Source organism: Dioscorea cayenensis, chromosome 9 (assembly GCF_009730915.1).
Source record: "Dioscorea cayenensis subsp. rotundata cultivar TDr96_F1 chromosome 9, TDr96_F1_v2_PseudoChromosome.rev07_lg8_w22 25.fasta, whole genome shotgun sequence".
Lineage (NCBI taxonomy): Eukaryota > Viridiplantae > Streptophyta > Magnoliopsida > Dioscoreales > Dioscoreaceae > Dioscorea > Dioscorea cayenensis.
The window spans coordinates 5818987-5839211 of NC_052479.1; the positions used below are offsets into that span (position 1 = coordinate 5818987).

Here is a 20225-nt window from a genome sequence, read left to right on the forward strand (position 1 = left end):
GTGCTCACTCGAATGCGAGGAGGTTGGCACACACTCTAGCATCTCACACCGACCTATGTCTTGGCGTTTGAACCTTAGCGAGATATCCTCCAAAATAGGTGCATTATGATCCACATTGGCCTATTTCCTTCATACTCGACCTCACAACCCTACCTTCATAAAAGTAACATAAAAACACACATATTAGTGTAAAAACTTGAGAAAAGTAATGCTCAACATAAGGAATGAAAACTTCGCATTCATATCTCACAAGCACTTATCAATAGGGATCACATTGGTGGGAATATAGGTCGATACATCTCTAGCTTGTGTGTCAATGACGGGTAACGCAGTCGAGCTACCTGTACCTATCTGGTCCGATTGTTTAGTGGCTCTTTCTAAGAGACGGGAATGTAAATAGAAAACATCCCCTGGGAAAGCCTCACGGCCTCGTGGTCGGCGTTCAAAGACTCCACACAAAGAGAATATCACACACTCTCCAAAAAACACAAATGAAAATATTATGTTTTTTTTAAAAGTGAAAAAACATAGACCCTAGTTCATTTCAAGCACTTACATACTATTAAAAGAAACAAAACAGATAAGAACAAAAACTCCAAGAGTCCATAGCAACCTACACGTTGCTTTATCAGAGAAAATAAAGCATGCTTACCCTCTCCACTCATAACTACTTTGACTGACCCAAAATTCAAAATTATTCAACTTAAATTCAAACCAAACAAGGCTTGAGTCCATCTTTAGCTACTCTTCAATTCAGACTTGAGTTGCTAGCTTCTCCAGCCTTCAATCTCCTCCTTGGACTCAAGCTGTCCATTCCAAGCCTCATTCTGAGTATCTCAAATCTGAATTTGCTCAAAGGCTTAGTGTATATATCAGCTAATTGCTCTTCAGAACAGCAAAACACCACTTTAATTTCTTTCTTCTCTTCATAGTAACGAACAGACATGGTATTTAACTTTGATGTGCTTGGTCTTGCTATGAAAAACTGGATTCTTTGCTATCGAAATAGCTGCACAATTATCACATAGGATAAGAGTAGCTTCAGATATATCAAAGCCAAGATCAGCCATCAGTTTTCTTAGCCAAACAGCCTGTTTCACTGCTTCAGATACCCCAATATACTCAGCTTCAGCCGTTGATTGAGCTACTGGACCTTGCTTTTTTGAGCTCCAAGTGATCACTCCAGTCCCAATAGTAAAGCAATTTCCAGAAATACTCTTCATTTCTTCATCATTTCCAGCCCAATCACTGTCCGAAAAACCAATAAGATTTACTGAATTTGTTCTACCATAGTATATGCCATAATCAACTGTCCCTTTAATGTATCGAAGAACTCTCTTTGCTGCTTGAAAATGCCTCTCTGTTGGATTTTGCATGAATCGAGACAAGTAATTCACAGAGAACACAATATCAGGTCTTGTGCTGCAGAGATATAATAGACTCCCAATCAAGCTTCTATACATTCTCCCATTTACTTGAGGTGTACCATCCTCCTTGAAGAGTTTTTCTCCAACTGAAAATGGTGTACTGACTGGCTTGCTATTTCCCATACAGAATTTGGATAAGAGTTCTTCTGCATACTTCTTTTGATGTAAAAATATTCCAGTCTCCATTTGCTTCACCTCCATTACCAAGAAGAATGACATCCTCCCAAGATCACTCATCTCAAAAGTTGTCTTCATGCTCTCTTTAAACTCTTCAACCTTTGATTCTTTGCTGCCTATTAATAAAATATCATCCACATACACTGAAACAACTAATAAGTCTTCATCTTCACTTCTTTTCACATACAATGTTGCTTCAGTTTCACTTCTCATGAACCCAATGTTCAATAGATGAGAGTTCAATCTGCTATACCAGGCTCTGGGAGCCTGTTTTAAGCCATAAAGTGCCTTCTGAAGTTTGTAGACCTTTGTTTCTTCACCTGGCTTCTCAAAACCTTCTGGTTGATGAACATAGAGGTCTTCATTTAGATACCCATTGAGGAAGGCTGATTTTACATCCAATTGATGAACATACCAACCTTTGTGAGCAGCGATAGCCAACACCAATCTGATAGTATCTAGCCTTGCCACAGGTGCGAAGGTATCAAAGAAATCCACTCCAACTTCCTGTGAATAGCCCTTCACAACTAGCCTTGCTTTGTGCTTGTTTACAGTCCCATCCGCATTCAATTTTAATTTGAAAACCCATTTGACACCTAACACCTTCTTTCCAACTGGTCGTGTCACTAGCATCCATGTATCACTTTTCTCAATCATTTTAAGCTCCTCCTCCATTGCATTTCTCCATGCATCTGATTTTAAAGCTTCAAAACAATTTTCAGGTTCCAATGATGCCAAGTTACAACGAGCATATATGTCTTCCAAACTTCTAAAACCTCTAGATGACACCTCACCATTATTATCTTCTCCAATTTCTTCTTCAAGCTCTTCATCTTGAACATTTTGGACACCTTGCATATGCATTGGATGTTCAACAAACTGATGTTCAGCTTCAACTGTCATTGTATTATCATTTTCCCAGTTCCATACTTGATCTTCATCAATTCTCACATCTTTGCTAACTATGATTTTATGAGAGAATACATTGTAGATTCTATAGCCCTTGGTCACTGAGCTATAGCCTACCAGAATACCCATCTCTGCTCTTTTATCAAGCTTCTTTCTCCTCTCCTGTGGAACATGAATGTAACACACACTACCAAAGATTCTGAGATGATTTACCTTTGGTTTGTAGCTTGTCCAAGCTTCATAAGGTGTAAGATTGTTTAGTGCCTTGGTACTTAACCGGTTCTGCAAATAGACAGCAGTATTCACTGCTTCAGCCCAGAAAAACTTTGGCACTTTCTTCTCAAAGAGCAAGCATATTGACATGTTCAACACTGATCTGTTCTTCCTCTCACTCACACCATTTTGTTGAGGTGAGTATGGAGCTGAGAGCTGATGTAGGATGCCATTCAACTGCAAAAACTCCTGAAATTGGTTTGATAAGAACTCAGCACCATTATCTGATCTCAAGGTTTTGATCTTGAGATCAGATTCATTCTCAGCCAATGCTTTGAATTCCATAAACTTCTGAAAAGCTTCAGACTTCAGCCTCATAAAATGCACCCATGTGAACCTGCTAAAATCATCAATGAATAGAATGAAATACTTACTTCCATTCAATGATTCAATGTGCATAGGTCCACATATATCAGTGTGAACCAACTCAAGCTTCTTTGTTGCTCTTCTAATTTGTTGCGCAGGGAAAGGAAGCCTATGTGATTTCCCTTTTTCACATACAGTGCATGAGCCTCTTCTTGTGTTCATGTTTGGCATGTTGATCACCATCTGAGTGTCTTTCATCAACTTAAGAGTATCAAGACTACAATGGCCATACCTCCTATGCCACAGCAAGGTTTCATCCATGCTTACATGGAATGCAGACTTATCCTTCCAATTTAAAGGAAAACTATGGCCTGACATCTCAACTTCCATAAGTTTTCCACCTTCTTTATCAAAAACTTCACACATTTTATCATGAAAATTAAATGATAAACCAGCTTCAAGTAATTGGCCTACACTTACCAAATTTTGGGAGATTTCAGGTACAAAAAGCACATTGAATATTTGCTTTTTACCTCCTGGTGTGTTGATGAGAACAACACCTCTCCCCTCCACAGCAACATAGCCTCCATTGCCTATCTTCACTTTAGATTTGTAGCTTCGATCCAATTCCTTGAAACTCTCAAGATCTCCACACATGTGATGAGTGCACCCACTATCCAGCAACCAGCTTCTCTTGCATTCACTTCCAGAATTTTCCTTCTCAAAGGCCATAAACATCATCTCTTCATCACGTTCCACTTCTTCAGCCACCTGAGCTTTTGGTTATTGTTGATCAGACTTGCACACCTTCTCAATATGACCAAATTGCTTACATTTCCTACATTGGACACTTGGTCTAAACCAACAGAAATTTTGAGAGTGATTTGTTTGTTTGCAATGTGGACAAGGAGGAAATTCCCTCCACTTCTTCACATAGGTATTGCTTTGACTCCCATCTTGCACATTTAGCTTCTTTGTAGTCCCTGTAAACTTCCCAACTGCCTTTTTGAATGTTTTCTTCTGAAACTTAGTCTTCTCAGCAGCCACCAATGCTGTCTTACCTTGCTTTCCTCTGAACTCTTTCTCATCTTTTCTCATGTTTTGTCTTTGCTCCACAGCTTGAAGAGAACTCACCAATTCACCAACGCTCATCACTGTAAGGTCTTTGGAATCTTCTAAGGATGCAATTTTATGCTCAAACCTCTCAGGCAAGCTAACTAGTACCTTCTCCACTACTCTTTGGTCTGTGAGTTCCTCTCCAAGTAGACGAACCCGATTCACGACATTCATTACTTTGTCAGCAAACTCCCTGACATTTTCTCCATCCTTCATCCGCAACATTTCAAACTCTCTTCTCAAGTTGAGAACTTGAACTCTTCTGGCCTTCAAGTCACCCTCATACTCCTCCTTGAGTTTGAGCCATGCTTGCTTGGCTGTATCACAAGTCATAAGTCTTGTAAACATCTCTTCACTCACTGCTGAATGAATTGCAGTGAGAGCCTTGTACTTCTTGGTTGTAGCTTCAGCATGACTCTTCTTCTGTGCAGCTGTTGGATGCTCTGGAAGAATATCAACATCATCATCCTTCTCTATAGCATCCCACATGTCATATGCTTTCAAGTATGCCTTCATCTTTACCTCCCAAGCTGAATAGTTTTGACCACTAAACACCGGAACCTTAGATACAAAGCTTGATGAGTCTCCCATTTCCACAGCCTCCAAAGATCAATGCTTAAAGCTCTGATGCCAATTCAAAGACTCCACACAAAGAGAATATCACACACTCTCCAAAAAACACAAATGAAAATATTATGTTTTTTAAAAGTGAAAAAACATAGACCCTAGTTCATTTCAAGCACTTACATACTATTAAAAGAAACAAAACAGGATAAGAACAAAAAAACTCCAAGAGTCCATAGCAACCTACACGTTGCTTTTATCGAGAAAAATAAAAGCATGCTTACCCTCTCCACTCATAACTACTTTGACTGACCCAAAATTCAAAATTATTCAACTTAAATTCAAACCAAACTAACAAGGCTTGAGTCCATCTTTAGCTACTCTTCAATTCAGACTTGAGTTGCTAGCTTCTCCAGCCTTCAGGCGTAACAATAATGACATTTGTCGATATGCCGCCTCCTATTTACTAAGATCATCATATATTATTAATGCGTGCATTTCATTATCGCAGAAATATTCCCCCATGACACACCCAGAATATGGTGCCAGAAATTGCAGAGGAGCAGGATCCGAAGCGTTGGCTACTACAAAAATGGAATATTCTGAAGCATTCGCTTCTGGAAGAATTTGAACTAATTGTGCCACAGTCGAGCGTTTCTGTCCAATCGCTACATAGACACAATACAATGTCTCACTCTGAGAGGTGCCCCTTGAGTTCATTTGCTTTTGGTTTAATATAGTATCGATAGCTATAGCTATTTCCAGTTTGTCTGTCCCCGATTATAAGTTCTCGTTGACCACGACCTATAGGAACCAGGCTATCCACTGCTTTTAAGCCTGTTTACATAGGTTCGTGCACAGATTTATGTTCAATAATCCCTGGGGCTTTTACTTTGACACGTCTTCATTTGTGATCGCTTAGAGCCCCTCTTCCATCAATAGGTACTCCCAACGCGTCGACCACACGGCCTAACATGGCCTTTCCCGCAGGAACATCCACAATAGATCCAGTGCGTTTGACAAGATCTCCTTCTTTAATAGCGGTATCACTACCAAAGACAACAATACCTACATTCTCATTCTCAAGATTCAAGGCTATTCCTTTCACACCGCTGGCAAATTCCACCATTTCTCCAGCTTGAATCTCGTTCAATCCATAAACACGTGCAATCCCATCTCCAACTGAGACCACTCGACCGATCTCATCCACTTGAAAATTCGTGTAAAAGTTGGTCATTCTACTTTCTAATAGAGTCGTGAGTTCCGCAGCTCTGGGAGATAATTCCATACTTGAACAAAGAAAGACGATGATAGAGTCAAGGGAGAAATCCGCTTTACTAATTTACTAAATATAATAATAATTAATTTCAGAGGCGAGTAAGTGGGCTCTTTGCATATGTTAAGCATATAGCTAAGGCTCTTTAAAAATTGGAAGAATAGCGCTTTCTTTCTATCTATTTATGATAAAACGAGACCACCTTGGCAACTCTGAAAAGTGCATTAAGGCTAGTGGAACGAAAGGGCCCTTAGACAAAGGACCCAAGACTTCATTGCTCGATTCAGACTCTGCCTCTGGGGAAGTGCTCACATCAACTAGAATTTGGATGGAGCTTCCCGATGGGTTAGAGCGTTTGCGAACCAGAAAGGGGAAAAACCCATTCTCCAAAGTAGTGAAGTGAGCCAGGACAATAAGACAATAGGTCTCATGGGCCAAGCCAGCTATCAGGCAGTGAGTGGGAATCAATCCAGAAAGAGAGAAGGTCTAGTGCTCTCAGCAAAGTACTATATTTCTTCGCTTCAAAATGGGCTTTCGAAGTTCTTGCCTTCTTTTGTTCTGCTCTAGTTCTGCTGAGTGGATCGGGTAGAAGGTCTAATGGATGAATCCTACAAGAAGAGGGAAGAGCTATCATGCTGTAGTGGATAAACTCGGTTTGTAGGGACTGAAGTGCTAGAGGCTCGAATGTGGCTCAGTCGATTGTCCGGATGATGTGGGACTCCTGGGTTCTTGAGGAAAGCTCTTCAAGTTGCTAGTTCTTCTACTCTTGAGACAAGTGCTCTTAGCTTCCGATAGTTAGTTTACGCCTTCTTTCCTTAGTCCGAAGAATTCCAAGGCTTTGCTTGACTCGCATTCATTCTCTACAGAGTACTCTTTTTGAGCTTTGAATCTCTTGCTTGAACTTTCGAATGAAAAACAAAGAAAAGCAAGGAGAAGAAGAACAAGGACAGCCTTTCCGCAGCAAAGGTCGTGAGACCCGAAGAAAGAAAGCTTAAGTCGAGTAAGTACCCTTGGTGGGTATGTACTTTACTGGCGATACCAAGCTTTGGTGGAGAACTCGGCAGGCCGATGATGCTCGGGCTGGTCGGACTACCTTCGGCTCGTGGGATGAGTTTCTGAAGGTGTTGCGGGATTGCGCGAAGAGGGAAAAGCTGGCTGCATTGGTCACTGAGGGCGACAGTGACTCGGAGCCGGATCAATCCTCTTCAATTGTTGGGGACTCGACGGGCAGTGAAAGGTATCCCTTCTCATTCTCTTCTTTATGTGCCACTGACCTTGAATGGCAGGGAAGCCCAGTCCATGGTGGACACTGGAGCCACTCATAATTTCATTCGAGAGGCAACCATTGCACGGTTTGGGTTGAGCGTTGGCGCGCACACCAGCCGTGTCAAGGCAATCAACTCCCAGGCCCAGGCGGTAGCAGGCAGAGTGCCTTGAGAATGAAGGCATTGTTATCTCGGCATAATTATTGGCCCGATATGGGCGAGGACATTGAAGCTTATGTGAAGTTGTGCCAGCAAGACAAGTCTGAGAGAAGACGCGAAGCTGGTCTTCTTCAGCCTTTGCCTGTCCCGGAAAGGCCTTGGCAATCCCGGCAGGCAGACCGAGAGGATCAATGGTTTGCTGTAGGAGTATCTCCGTCACTATGTGTCTGCTTCGCAGAGGAACTGGTTAAGTTAACTTGATGTGGCCCAGTTCTCGTATGGGTAGCCCCCAGTTGTCATCATCGCGTAAGGGGGTCGTGGAAGGGTTCGAATCTCACCGCCAAGAGAGGAAGAAAGAAGAGGTGCTTTCAAAAGCTTCTCGCAGGATGAAATGAAGAAGTATGCTGACCAAGGGAGGAGGCCCTTGGAGTTCAAGGTTGGTGACAGGGTTTGGCTGAAGCTAACTCCTCAAGTCAAGTTTGGAAGAAGTTTCACCGTCGGGATGTGGACAAGGGCTTGATCACTCGTCAAATTGAGTATGGATTCTCGTATTCTTAAAGCACTGCGCTATTTTCTTTCTGAATGAACACTGCTCTATTGTTCTTTCTTCATTCTTCAGACTGCGCACATTTCTTTCTTAGAACTTCTTTCTTTAATAATATTGTATATTATACTGACTTAAGAGAACTATCTCTTCAAATCATCCTACTCTACTCAATCCTTTACACCGATGTATCTTTCATACTATCCAGAAATTCAGACGCATGGGCTACGTTTGTTTACCAAGCAAAGCAGACAACGGGGGTAGTTGCTTGGAAAGCCTGCGTCAGCTAAAGAGAAAAAGAAATAGAAGATGAGGAATAGAGAATAACAACCAAGAGAACAAAAAGCGTAGAAAGTCTCACGAAAGACAAAGACATAAACAAAGAAGAGGGGCGTAGACAGAGGCACCAAGAGCAATCGCTATAAATGTTACCAAAAGCGATCACAATTCTATAACAGATTTTTATCGGGATGGATCAAACTGTGATTGAATATCTTTCTTTGACTTATTCACTCGGCCAATCGTTGGAATGTGTATGAGATACCATAAGGGCCCAATATCTCAATAGCACCCTTATCTAATGCTTTGAATGAGACTGAATATCTGAAACGTAGGAACGATCTGACTAGAAAGTCATTGAAAACTTTATCGAAGAACCAGCGTTTATTGAAGAAGCAATTGAGTCGATTACAAAAAGTACTAGTTTGAATGGCTCGTAGGAATTGATCCACTACGGGATTTACATTATACGCTAGAGAAGCACCTGAAGTACTAAACATAATAGGTATTAGTTTTGTAATGGTTGGAGCAGCAAACTCGGATTTAGTAAGAATCTGATTTTTTGGTAGTACGAAGGTGGAATTGGCCAAAAAATTGGATAGGGGTAAAGAAGCTACTGGGCGCCGGTGGCTTACTCAAGTATCCCCGAACCGCGTGAAATGGTCGCCTATAACATGTCTCACAAACTCTGCCTGGGGTGGGGGTACCTATTTTCTTATTCGTCGGCGGTACGGCGCACACACGGCCTCGGTTTGCTGCGTGGACTTCCTATGCTATGCATTTCCTACAGAGTGCAATGGAACCCAGCTCAGCTCTACTGAGCTAAAAGGAAAGAACTACCGGAGGCGGATTATAGACTATAGCTAAGAGGCTTTCGTCGTCCGTAAAGGACCTAATGGAAGACCGTGCTCTGAAATGCCCTGATAGTTTTGTTTTAAGAACACTTGACCTTACCCCTTATATTGAGCCATGTCTATTCTAGGTGGAATCAGCAAGATTGAACCGAGGCCCACCCAGCCACCTTAAGTGGGACAACCAGACCAAACAGTAGGCTTTCTTTCAGAAGTTTCCTCCCGGGGCCCTGAAATCATTAAATTCATAGGGGCGTCCCAGGAAGTGGTCCAATGAGAAAGAAAGACAGGAGGGCAGGATTCGTTGTGGTCGGGCAACTCCCTTCTGGGAAAAAAAGGAAGGGAGTCACTTAAGCTACGGGAAGGGAAGGAAGTCGTGGGCTGAGCCGGAGATCACTTTTCCCGAAGGTTGGTTTTTCGCTCTCTTGCCCATCATCGTACCCAGCCCAGCTATCGGCTCAGCCCTATCTATTCATATCTTTTCTTTTCTGTGAACATTTTTTTATCTCTCTTATTCATAGATCTTGAAACAGGATCAATAGAAATTTCTCAACTCAATATGGATCTATCTATAGAAAAATATATAGATCTCCATCGAAATATCTATCTATATATATATAAATATGGAAGAACCTTCAAGCTCCCGTCACGATATTGTTCTCGGACAATGTCCCCACAGGGCGAAAAGGGGCCACCATTCTCCTTCTTTCCTCAATCGTTCCAATCATTTATCCATTTAATTCCCCTTTTTGGTCTCCCGGTTGGTTTGTTTCCTAGCCATAGGAAAGAAACTTTCATTCCACTTTAGAGTTAGAGAAGAGGTCAGTCTCATATGTCAGAAAGGAAAGCCAGTAGGTTAGCAGAAAGGTGCTTTTGAGCAATAAGTGTTGCTTTTTCTGTATTCGTGAATGGTTAAGAGATAGATATCAGTATTCAATAAATCTTCCTTTCATGTATCAGTCCTCCACCCTGAACCTAGCGATAAAGTGCTTGAAGCTCCCTGCACTTTCGCCTAACTAGCAAAGATTCACTCTCCTAGCACCACTACCCACGAATAAGATCACTCGTCAGAACAGAAGTGAAGAGAAGAACGGACGGGCTCTGGCCTAAACCTAGGAAAGCGGGTAGAGGGACTAGAAATGAGAAGGAATCAACCAAATGCCTAGAAAAAAATTACGTAACCTAAAGAAAGGAACTGATAATCATGCCTTGATCCCAAAAAGTTTGACTTGACTTAACCAATCGTGGGAATAATTAATATTTTACTAGAGCCGGGTAGCCAAGCATTGAAAGTACTTCCTCTCGTATTTATCTTGTTGGAATGGCTAACTCCTCATAAACTCACCTATACGGTCAAAGTGCTTTGAATAGCGCCATTTCGTGAAGTCAGACAGGAAGTCAACCTTCGCCATCAACCTAAACGAATAAGCCTTGATTCAAATACCACGATAGATGGTACCCCTTGTCATTATTGTCAAAATAGGAATTATGAAACTCGAAACTCACTCAACGCTCGCCTAACAATGCCCTTCAAACAATCCGCACCTTTTTTATAGGTCACAGCCTGAAAGTCTTTATTCCTATTCCATCCATTATTATAGCGAATCCTCATTTCTAACCACTCTGACTCTCAGGAGCGAGCCTAGCTCCCGGATTCTTTTGCATTAATGGACGACTTCGAATTAGCCTACCTAAATGAGAACAGGCATGATTCATCCACCCTTCGGTGATGGAAGGCGATCAAAGTTAGGGTTCTGCTTGATGTTGTGCCCACCTGGAGCGGAGGTAAATTTAGTGTCCCTAACGAGAGATGATGTCGGTGAAAGGAGACAAGCTAGAAGAAAGAACAAACGACACTACTTGATTTACCGGGTGACCATACTATGTGTACCTAACAAGAGATATGGCACTGAAGGCGGTCCACATATCAAGGTCAGAATGGGATCGGGTGTTTTCACGTCTCACCATAGTGCCTAAGTCGTTCCCCTTTCTTTTCTAAGTCAATATAGGTTAAAGGTGGGTAAGGGAAGGTTTGCCACAGCGATTTGTGCGTTCGATCGATGAAGCTCAAAAACTTTGTTTGGGTGGTATGTGAGCCGATCCAACCTTTGTTTGAGCAGGGTCAAAGAGAAGAGTTCTCCGATCATGACGACTGAAGGGAATTCATTCATATATATAAGCCAAGTTCGGAAGGATTGGCAACCTATTTCCCCTCTGCCCAGGCCTACGGATATCGCCCGGGCGGGTTTGATTGGGAAATTGAAGCAGGGGAGAGAGTCTCATCGTGAGTTAGGACATCAGTCGATCTAATGGTCAAAGCCAGGAGGTTTCCATCCTTCATTTCGAAACCTCTACCGCTTCCTCCGTAAAGGGGGTTCCAAGCCACGGTACCCCAGTTACGATGTCAAGTAGAGGATGTACAGATGCCCCTGGATGAAAACAAATGAAAAGGGCTTGGGGGCATACCACTCTAGACAGCAAGTGATTAGAAAGGAGTCACCTTCACCCTCCCAGCAAACGTGGTTCAAATAATGATGAGTCAAGCTCAGTTCAGAGGTGACCCCAAATTCAAGCCACCAAATACTCCAGTGGGTCAATGGTTTGAGCACAGACCAAGAAATGGTCCTAAATTCCCCATTCCGAAATCAGTTCCACGAGATCAAATGACATGGACTAAGAAGCGAAGATGGCAAAGGAGGAATTTGATAGCTCGAAGAATGAAGGTTGAGTACTCTGAGTCAACGGGGCTAATTGGAAAGTCGCAAAACATTGACGCTAAGGAACAGCCTCCGGAAAAGAAGCCAGAGAAACAATAGACCCAGGATGTACATATGAAAGACTCCGGGACTTTTAAATTAGAAGGAAGACCGAGCTTTGCTTTGACAGGAAGTAAGATTCAAATGATAGGGATGATGATCTATTAAAGAAGGTGGTCCTCAAGTTTGGGAGTCTTCCTCCAAAGGTGGCTGTAAACTACGTCCTACCAAGGGTCTTTGGTCCAAAGGAGAATCAACCCGAGGAAATAGATGAGGATGTGGCATAAAATGACTCTCCTCCAGTTGCAAAGATTGCAGAGGTTGATTCTGATCTTGGGCCAACAGACGGATCAGAGGTGAGCAGGGACCCTGGTTATTTTTTATTAGTGACACAACCCTGATTACGATCCAAGGCTCTCGTGCTAAAGGATAATCAGTAACGGGAGAAAGCGGAGAAAGTTCTAAAGGTCAGACTCCGTCTCTTCAAGAGACCATAGCCAGGAGAGTGATTTTTGAGAAGCCACCCGATTTACACTTAGTGCACTACTCACTTTTTAAACTCTGTTGGAAACTCAAGTTCGATGTTAGAGGAACTAGTTATAGTTGTTTCTTGTGTTAAATTCTAAAAAAAAAATGGAAAACGAAAAAGAAAGAACAAAATAGTTTTATTGTTTATTTGTGCTTGTTGGGTGGAAAGAGCTACCACCTATGAAGTATGAAGCTACTCTAATAAGTCGGATACTAGCTATGCCCTAATGAGAGAAAGAGCTATCTCATAGGATGAGTGAAAGCTACCACTCCGGTAGAAAGAGCTACCACCTCGAAAGTGTGAAAGCCACCTTTCTGGTCTGTATACCATAACCGAAGTTTCACCCCATGGAGCCATTGAGATTAACCATCCGGTGAAGGGCACATTCAAGGTGAATGGACTTAGGCTGAAACCATACTATGGTGGAGAGATTTGCAGTGACAATAGAGAAGTATTTTTCCTCCATGAACCCCCGTGAGGTAAGGCAAGGTACGTCAAGCTTAGTGATGTTAAACAAGCGCTTCTTGGGAGGCAACCCAAGTGTTTACTGTTTTCTTATTCTCTAGTTAGTTAGTTTGTATGAATAATTTCTTAAGTGTTGGTGTCTTGAATTGTAGATGCTTATGCTAAAATTTTCTTGTTGGCCTTAAGTATTCATCGTGTGTTTTCATATAGAATGGGCGAAGTTTGGTCATCTGAGCTCTATTTCATATTTTTCACTGGTAAAAATTGCATAACAGGGCAGGCTCTGAGTGTGTAAACATGTTCAGAAATTTTTTGCAGAGCCTTTAGATTTTTCTAAGTAATCTTGAGAAAACACACGAGCATGTGGAATTTCCACACGCCCGTGGGGTTGAACTGCGAGCTCATCCAGAGAAGGCACAGGGGCGTGTGGCTACCCCTGTGAACAACCATGCGACTGTCACACGGCCGTGGGTAATCTCCGCACGGGCGTGTGAATTCCTGCAAAGTTAGGCGGTTTTTCCCGAGAGCACACAGGGGCGTGGATTCGCCCCTGTGGGCGACCTTGTGAACCATGCAGGGGCGTGGGTAATTTCCACACGCCCGTGTGAAACTCTGCAGAGGAGTTCTCTCCATCCTAAGAAAACACAGGGGCGTGCAATTACCCCTGTGAATTGGGCATGTGAATGTCCACGCCCGTGTGGAATTCCCGCATGGGCGTGTATAACAATTAGTATTTTTTCTCGGATATCCAGCGAAAGCACAGGGGCGTGCGTCCGCCCCTGCGAGATCTTCGTTTGAGGGCACATGCACCTTTTATTTTCTTTGTTTTTATATTTTTGGATTTCATTTCCGTATTTTATTTTGGGCTAGTATCACTCAGAAAGGTTCTTCCTTCTGAGTTTATCTTTTATTTTTGTTTTGAGTTGTATTTCATTGTCTTATCTTTATATACTCAAGTATTTTATGTTTTTCTTGAGCTTCACTGAACCCCATTGTGTATATGTGCAGATGGTTTTGCGAGTATGGAATTTGAGGAACTAGTCATGGACACGGTCTTATGGTCATGTGTGCTCTAGAACCTATTTAGACTCAGCTCTAAATGATTATAGCTCCATCAAACGTACCATTTGGAGTTCAGGGGAGTATTGTTTCAATTGACCACTTCCACATATGCTTTTGATTGACTTATATCCTATTGTGTTTGATTGCATACATTGAGGGCAATGCACATCTTGAGTGTGGGGGGGAGTTCATATTACATATGATCATTACATAAGTTTTGACTGAAATACATGCTCACGTAGCCAATGGCGTTTCACCTTAGTTGCAACAATTGTATTCTTAAATTTAGGGGATTTTTTAAGATTGAATGTTCTCATGCACTAGTTTTTACTTGAATTTCTAGGAATTTTTGCCCGAATGACAATTATTGTACTACTTCCTCATTAAAACCTTTTCGAAACTCAAGTTCGATGTTTAAAGAACTAGTTAGTGTTGTTTTATTGTGTTCATTTTGCTAAAATAATGATTGTTCCATCACCACTGGGCTTAGAGACCATGCTAATGATCGGTATGATCAGAAACTACATAGACGGGGCATATATGCTGAACATGCCCACTTCAGAAACAACTGAGATTAAGGGTGACACAGCTGTGGTGCCTCAGCCAGCGCAGGAGCCTTAACTGGAGCATACGGAGGCCAAGACACCCCCTGCAGCATAGGAGCCTCCACTAGTGCGCATGTTGTCCCTATCTCGAGCCTATGATCACTTTGAGAGGCTCGAGAGTGCTGTAGGGTCTGTTACAGACCGAGATCACCGAGGGTCGTGCAACACAGGCTGCGCAGCATACAGAGGTGATGGCACGTCTCGACACCCTATAGTAGTTACTAGAGTTAGACGCCGTCCCACCATTCATAATGAGACTGAGGACCTCTTAGGCATCTCCAGCACCATCCTCACCCGTTCTAGCACAAGTCGATCTACCTGTTCTAGTATCTTCATCCGTAGGAGCAGAGTAGCCAGAGCGCGACATCGACACTTTATGCGTCTTTTCTTTTCTTTGTTTTTATATTTTCGGATTTCATTTCCATATTTTATTTTGGGCTTGCATCACTCAAAAAGGATCTTCCTTCTGAGTTTATCTTTTATTTTTGTTTTGAGTTGTATTTCATTGTTTTATCTTTATATACTCAAGTTTTTTTTGTTTTTCTTGAACTTCACTGAACCCCATTCCGTATATGTGCAGATGGTTTTGTGAGTATGGAATTTGAGGAACTAGTCATGCACACGGTCTTATGGTCGTGTGTGCTCCATAACCTATTGAGACTCAACTCTTAATGATTATAGCTCCATCAAACGTACCATTTGGAGTTCAAGGGATACATTTAGGATGATGTACATCTTGAGTGTGGGGGTGACTTCACATTACATATGATCAATACATAAGTTTTGACTGAAATACATGCTCACGTAGCTAATGGCGGTTCACCTTAGTTGCAATGATTGTATTCTTAAGTTTAAGGGATTTTTTAACATTCAATGTTCTCATGCTCTAGTTTTCACTTGAATTTCTAGGAAGTTTTGCCCGAATGACAATTATTGCACTACTTTCTCTTTAAACCCTTTTGGAAACTCAAGTTCGATGTTTAGGGGACTAGTTAGTGTTGTTTTATTGCATTCATTTTGCGAAAAAAATGAATGTTCCATCACCCCTCGGCTTAGAGACCATGCGCATGATGGGCATGATCAGACACTACAGAGATGGGGCGTATATGCTGAACATGCCCCCTTCAGAGCCAGCTGAGATTGAGGGTGACATAGCTGAGGGGCCTCAGCAAGCGCAGGAGCCTCAACTGGAGCATACGGAGGCTAAGACACCCCATGCAATATAGGAGCCTCAACTAGTGTGCATGTTGTCCCTATCTCGAACCTATGATCACATTGAGAGGCTCAAGAGTACTGTAGGGGTGTTATAGACCGAGATCACCGAGGGTCGTGCAACACAGGATGCGCAGCATAGAGAGGTGATGGCATGTCTCGACACCATGCTGTAGTTACTAGAGTGAGATGCCGGCTCACCGTTCATAATGAGACTGAGGACCTCTCAGGCATCTCCAGCACCATCCTCACCCGTTCTAGCACAAGTTGATCTACCTATTCTAGTATCTTCACCGGTAGGAGCAGAGTAGCCAGAGCGCGACATCGACGCTTTATGCGTCTTTTCTTTTCTTTGTTTTTATATTTTCGGATTTCATTTCCGTATTTTATTTTGGGCTTGTATCACTCAGAAAGGATCTTCCTTATGAGTTTATCTTTTATTTTTGTTTTGAGTTGTATTTCATTGTCTTATCTTTATATACTCAAGTTTTTTTGTTTTTCTTGAGCTTCACTGAACCCATTGTGTATATGTGCAGATGGTTTTGTGAGTATGGAATTTGAGGAACTAGTCATGGATACGGTCTTATGGTCGCATGTGCTCTATAACCTATTGAGACTCAACTCCCAATGATTATAGCTCCATCAAACCTACCATTTGGAGTTCAGGGTAGTATTGTTTCAATTGACCACTTCCACATATGCTTTTGATTGACTTATATCCTATTGTGTTTGATTGCGTACATTTAGGACAATGAATATCTTGCGTATGGGGGCGAGTTCACATTACATATGATCATTACATAAGTTTTGACTGAAATACATGCTCACGTAGCTAATGGCGGTTCACCTTAGTTGCAATGATTGTATTCTTAAGTTTAGGCTAATTTTTAACATGGAATGTTCTCATGCTCTAGGTTTTACTTGAACTTCTAGGAATTTTTGCCTGAATGACAATTATTGCACTACTTTCTCATTAAACCCTTTTGGAAACTCAAGTTCGATGTTTAGGAGACTAGTTAGTGTTGTTTTATTGTGTTCATTTTGCGAAAAAAATGAATGTTCCATCACCCCTCGGCTTAGAGACCATGCGCATGATGGGCATGTTCAGACACTACAGAGACAGGGCGAATATGCTGAACATACCCCCTTCAAAGCCAGCTGAGATTGAGGGTAACACAGCTGAGGGGCCTCAGCAAGCGTAAGAGCCTCAACTGGAGCATACGGAGGCCAAGACACCCCCTGCAGCATAGGAGCCTCCACCAGTGCGCATGTTGTCCCTATCTCGAGCCTATGATCACTTTGAGAGGCTCGAGAGTGCTGTAGGGGTGTTACAGACCGAGATCACCGAGGGTCGTGCAACACAGGCTGCGCAGCATAGAGAGGTGATGGCATGTCTCGACACCCTACAGTAGTTACTAGAGTGAGATGCCGGCTCACCGTTCATAATGAGACTGAGGACCTCTCAGGCATCTCCAGCACCATCCTCACCCGTTCTAGCACAAGTCGATCTACCTGTTCTATTATCTTCACCGGTAAGAGCAGAGTAGCCAGAGCGCGACATCAACGCTTTATGCGTCTTTTCTTTTCTTTGTTTTTATATTTTCGGATTTCATTTCCGTATTTTATTTTGGGCTTGTATCACTCAGAAAGGATCTTCCTTATGAGTTTATCTTTTATTTTTGTTTTGAGTTGTATTTCATTGTCTTATCTTTATATACTCAAGTTTTTTTGTTTTTCTTGAGCTTCACTGAATCCCATTGTGTATATGTGCAGATGGTTTTGTGAGTATGGAATTTGAGGAACTAGTCATGGATACGGTCTTATGGTCGTGTGTGCTCCATAACCTATTGAGACTCAACTCCCAATGATTATAGCTCCATCAAACCTACCATTTGGAGTTCAGGGTAGTATTGTTTCAATTGACCACTTCCACATATGCTTTTGATTGACTTATATCCTATTGTGTTTGATTGCGTACATTTAGGACAATGAATATCTTCAGTGTGTTGGGGGGGGAGTTCACATTACATATGATCATTACATAAGTTTTGACTAAAATACATGTTCACTATACAATACTGTAGCATGTACTGTAGCAGCACCGTTCACAGCCAGCCGAGAAATCAGAGAAACAGAGAATAAAAACGGGCATGTGGAAATTATCCACGGCCGTGTGGAAATTCCGCACGGGCGCGTCTAGCGGCCACGCCCATGGAGTCGCCCGATTCCAGCCCTATTTAAAGCCGATTCATCCCCGATTTTGGTATTCTTTTCTCCATCTTTTCCCCAATTTGAGAGAGGGCTTCAGCTAGGGTTTTGAGGGGTATTGGCTAGGATTTTGGAGAGGTTCTATGGCTCTGACATCGCGCGTCATTTGGAAGAAGGTTATTGGGAGAACTTTCGTCGGCATCGATCCGGCGAGGTGTATCCTAGGCCGGAGAAAGGATCCCATGCGACTAGTAGAGGACTCTCCGCAAGACCATCGACACGACCATCGAGGCGGTTTCTTTATGGATTCATTGCTTTTACATTCGATTTCTTTGATTGTACTTAGCTCCATGGAGTGCTAAACCCGTAGTGGGTACTTGGGTGATTGTGAACCCTAGGATGTATTCGTTTCTTTGAACTTCTTTATTATGGTTTCAATAAATTGATGTTTTATTGTGAGTTCCAACCTTGAATGCTTCATTGTATGAACATTTCCCCTAGAGTGACACTAGGGTTGAGAGTTCTTGTTGGTAACCTTGTGAGTGAGTGACACAAAACGAGCATTAGACAAAGCTAGGTTGGAGAGGGTTGAGAGGGTGAGTCGAGAGGTACAGGAGCGTCCCCTTTCCCCTCCGACGTGATAGATTCTACCTCCGTTCCTCGAGTTCTTTGCAGCCATAATAGAGTGAATGGTCTAAGGGATGAATCTCTGCTGGGGCTTAGTTGCGCGTGCAACGGAGTAAAGCATTGAGGGGATCTTAGTATCTAGGGCTTAATTGTGGTTAGGGACCTTCCGCCTAGACCAAAGGGTTAGGTCTATAATTAGGAAGAGATTTATCACCTGGAATCCCTAGAGTTCATTCCAACTTTATTCGAGTGCGAGGTTGAGAGGTTATTTAATCTCTCTCCGGGACATGAATAGAGTTAGGCATAGTTGACCTTAGATTTGGGACTATGTATGTAAGGATTTCCACGACTCACCCTTGCATTGATTAGGAAGCATAATAGAGAGTTCTTGCACTTGAAGCGATTATCCTAGGTGAAGCATCATCCGAGTACCCCATCTTTATCGATTGCCTTACCTCGTCCTTACTTTTGCTCTCTTACTTGTTGCTTTTAATTGTTGAGAATTGAATCATTGTCACACTTATCATTGTTGATATTCCATATAGCTAAGAATCGAATTAAGTGTCTTTACTCCCTACTCCCTGTGGATTCAATATCCTCTCACCCGGGATTATTACTTCGACAAACCCGTGCACTTGCGGGATATACGCAAGGGAATCTTGTCAAGTTTTTGGCGCCGTTGCCGGGGAGCTAGGCGTTTAGAGATACTTTGCACTTTGTTTTCTTCTTATTCTATCATTGTTCTGATTGTCTTTTTCTTTCTTTTTGGTACAGCTCCAGGTTATGGCCCAAGGGAATCCATCAATATTGATTGAAGGAGACCCTGAGCTTGAACGTACACTTAGAAGAAAAGCGAAAGAACCTGTGCAAGAACAGCATAATCCAGCTGATTTGGAAGTAGAAAGATCTGAAAACATGGCAGAACAAAATGAGCAACAACGAACACTATCCGATTATGCCAGACCTTCAGTGTTGCGGACACAATTGAGTATTGTGCATCTCCAAATTACAGCTCAGAACCTCGAGCTAAAGTCGGCATTCATCCATATGCTGCAGCAGTCTGCACAATTCAACGGTTTGGCCGATGAGGATCCAAATAGTCACATAGAGAGCTTCCTCGAGGTGTGTGACATGCTGAAGATAAATGGTGTGACGGATTATGCCATCAAATTGAGAGCCTTCCCATTTTCTTTAAAGGGGAGAGCAAAGCAGTGGCTACACTCATTACCTAGAGCATCAATCACTACATGGGACGAGATGGTAGATGCTTTTCTAGCCCGTTATTTCCCTCCCAGAAAATCAGCAAAGCTTAGGAATGAGATCTCATCCTTTGTGCAGTTGGAATTGGAGTCTCTATTTGAGATATGGGAAAGGTTCAAGGAACTCCTGCGAAAGTGTCCGCAACACAGATTCCCGGAGTGGATGATTGTTCAAACCTTAGGTAGCAAGACCCCCGATGAGGCTCGTCAATTGATTGAGGAAATGGGGTTAAATAGCTACCAGTGGGACGCTAGGGAGAAGAAAAAGGTGGCCTGTCTCCAAGAAATTAATGCGGTAACTTTATTGGTGGCCCAAGTGGAGAGTTTAAGTAAGAAGCTAGATCTTATAGCTTCGA

At 42.4% G+C, this 20225-nt stretch overlaps 1 non-coding gene and 1 pseudogene across 1 annotated transcript; both read right to left on the bottom strand.

Annotated features, from left to right (window-relative positions):
- Positions 1-246: 246 nt before the first annotated feature.
- On the bottom strand, positions 247-8335 carry LOC120268431 (annotated as a pseudogene).
- An 11580-nt stretch (positions 8336-19915) lies between these two features.
- LOC120269597 lies at positions 19916-20022 on the bottom strand. The gene has a single exon (XR_005539244.1). It is a non-coding gene; the product is annotated as a small nucleolar RNA R71 (small nucleolar RNA).
- Between the last annotated feature and the right edge of the window lie 203 nt (positions 20023-20225).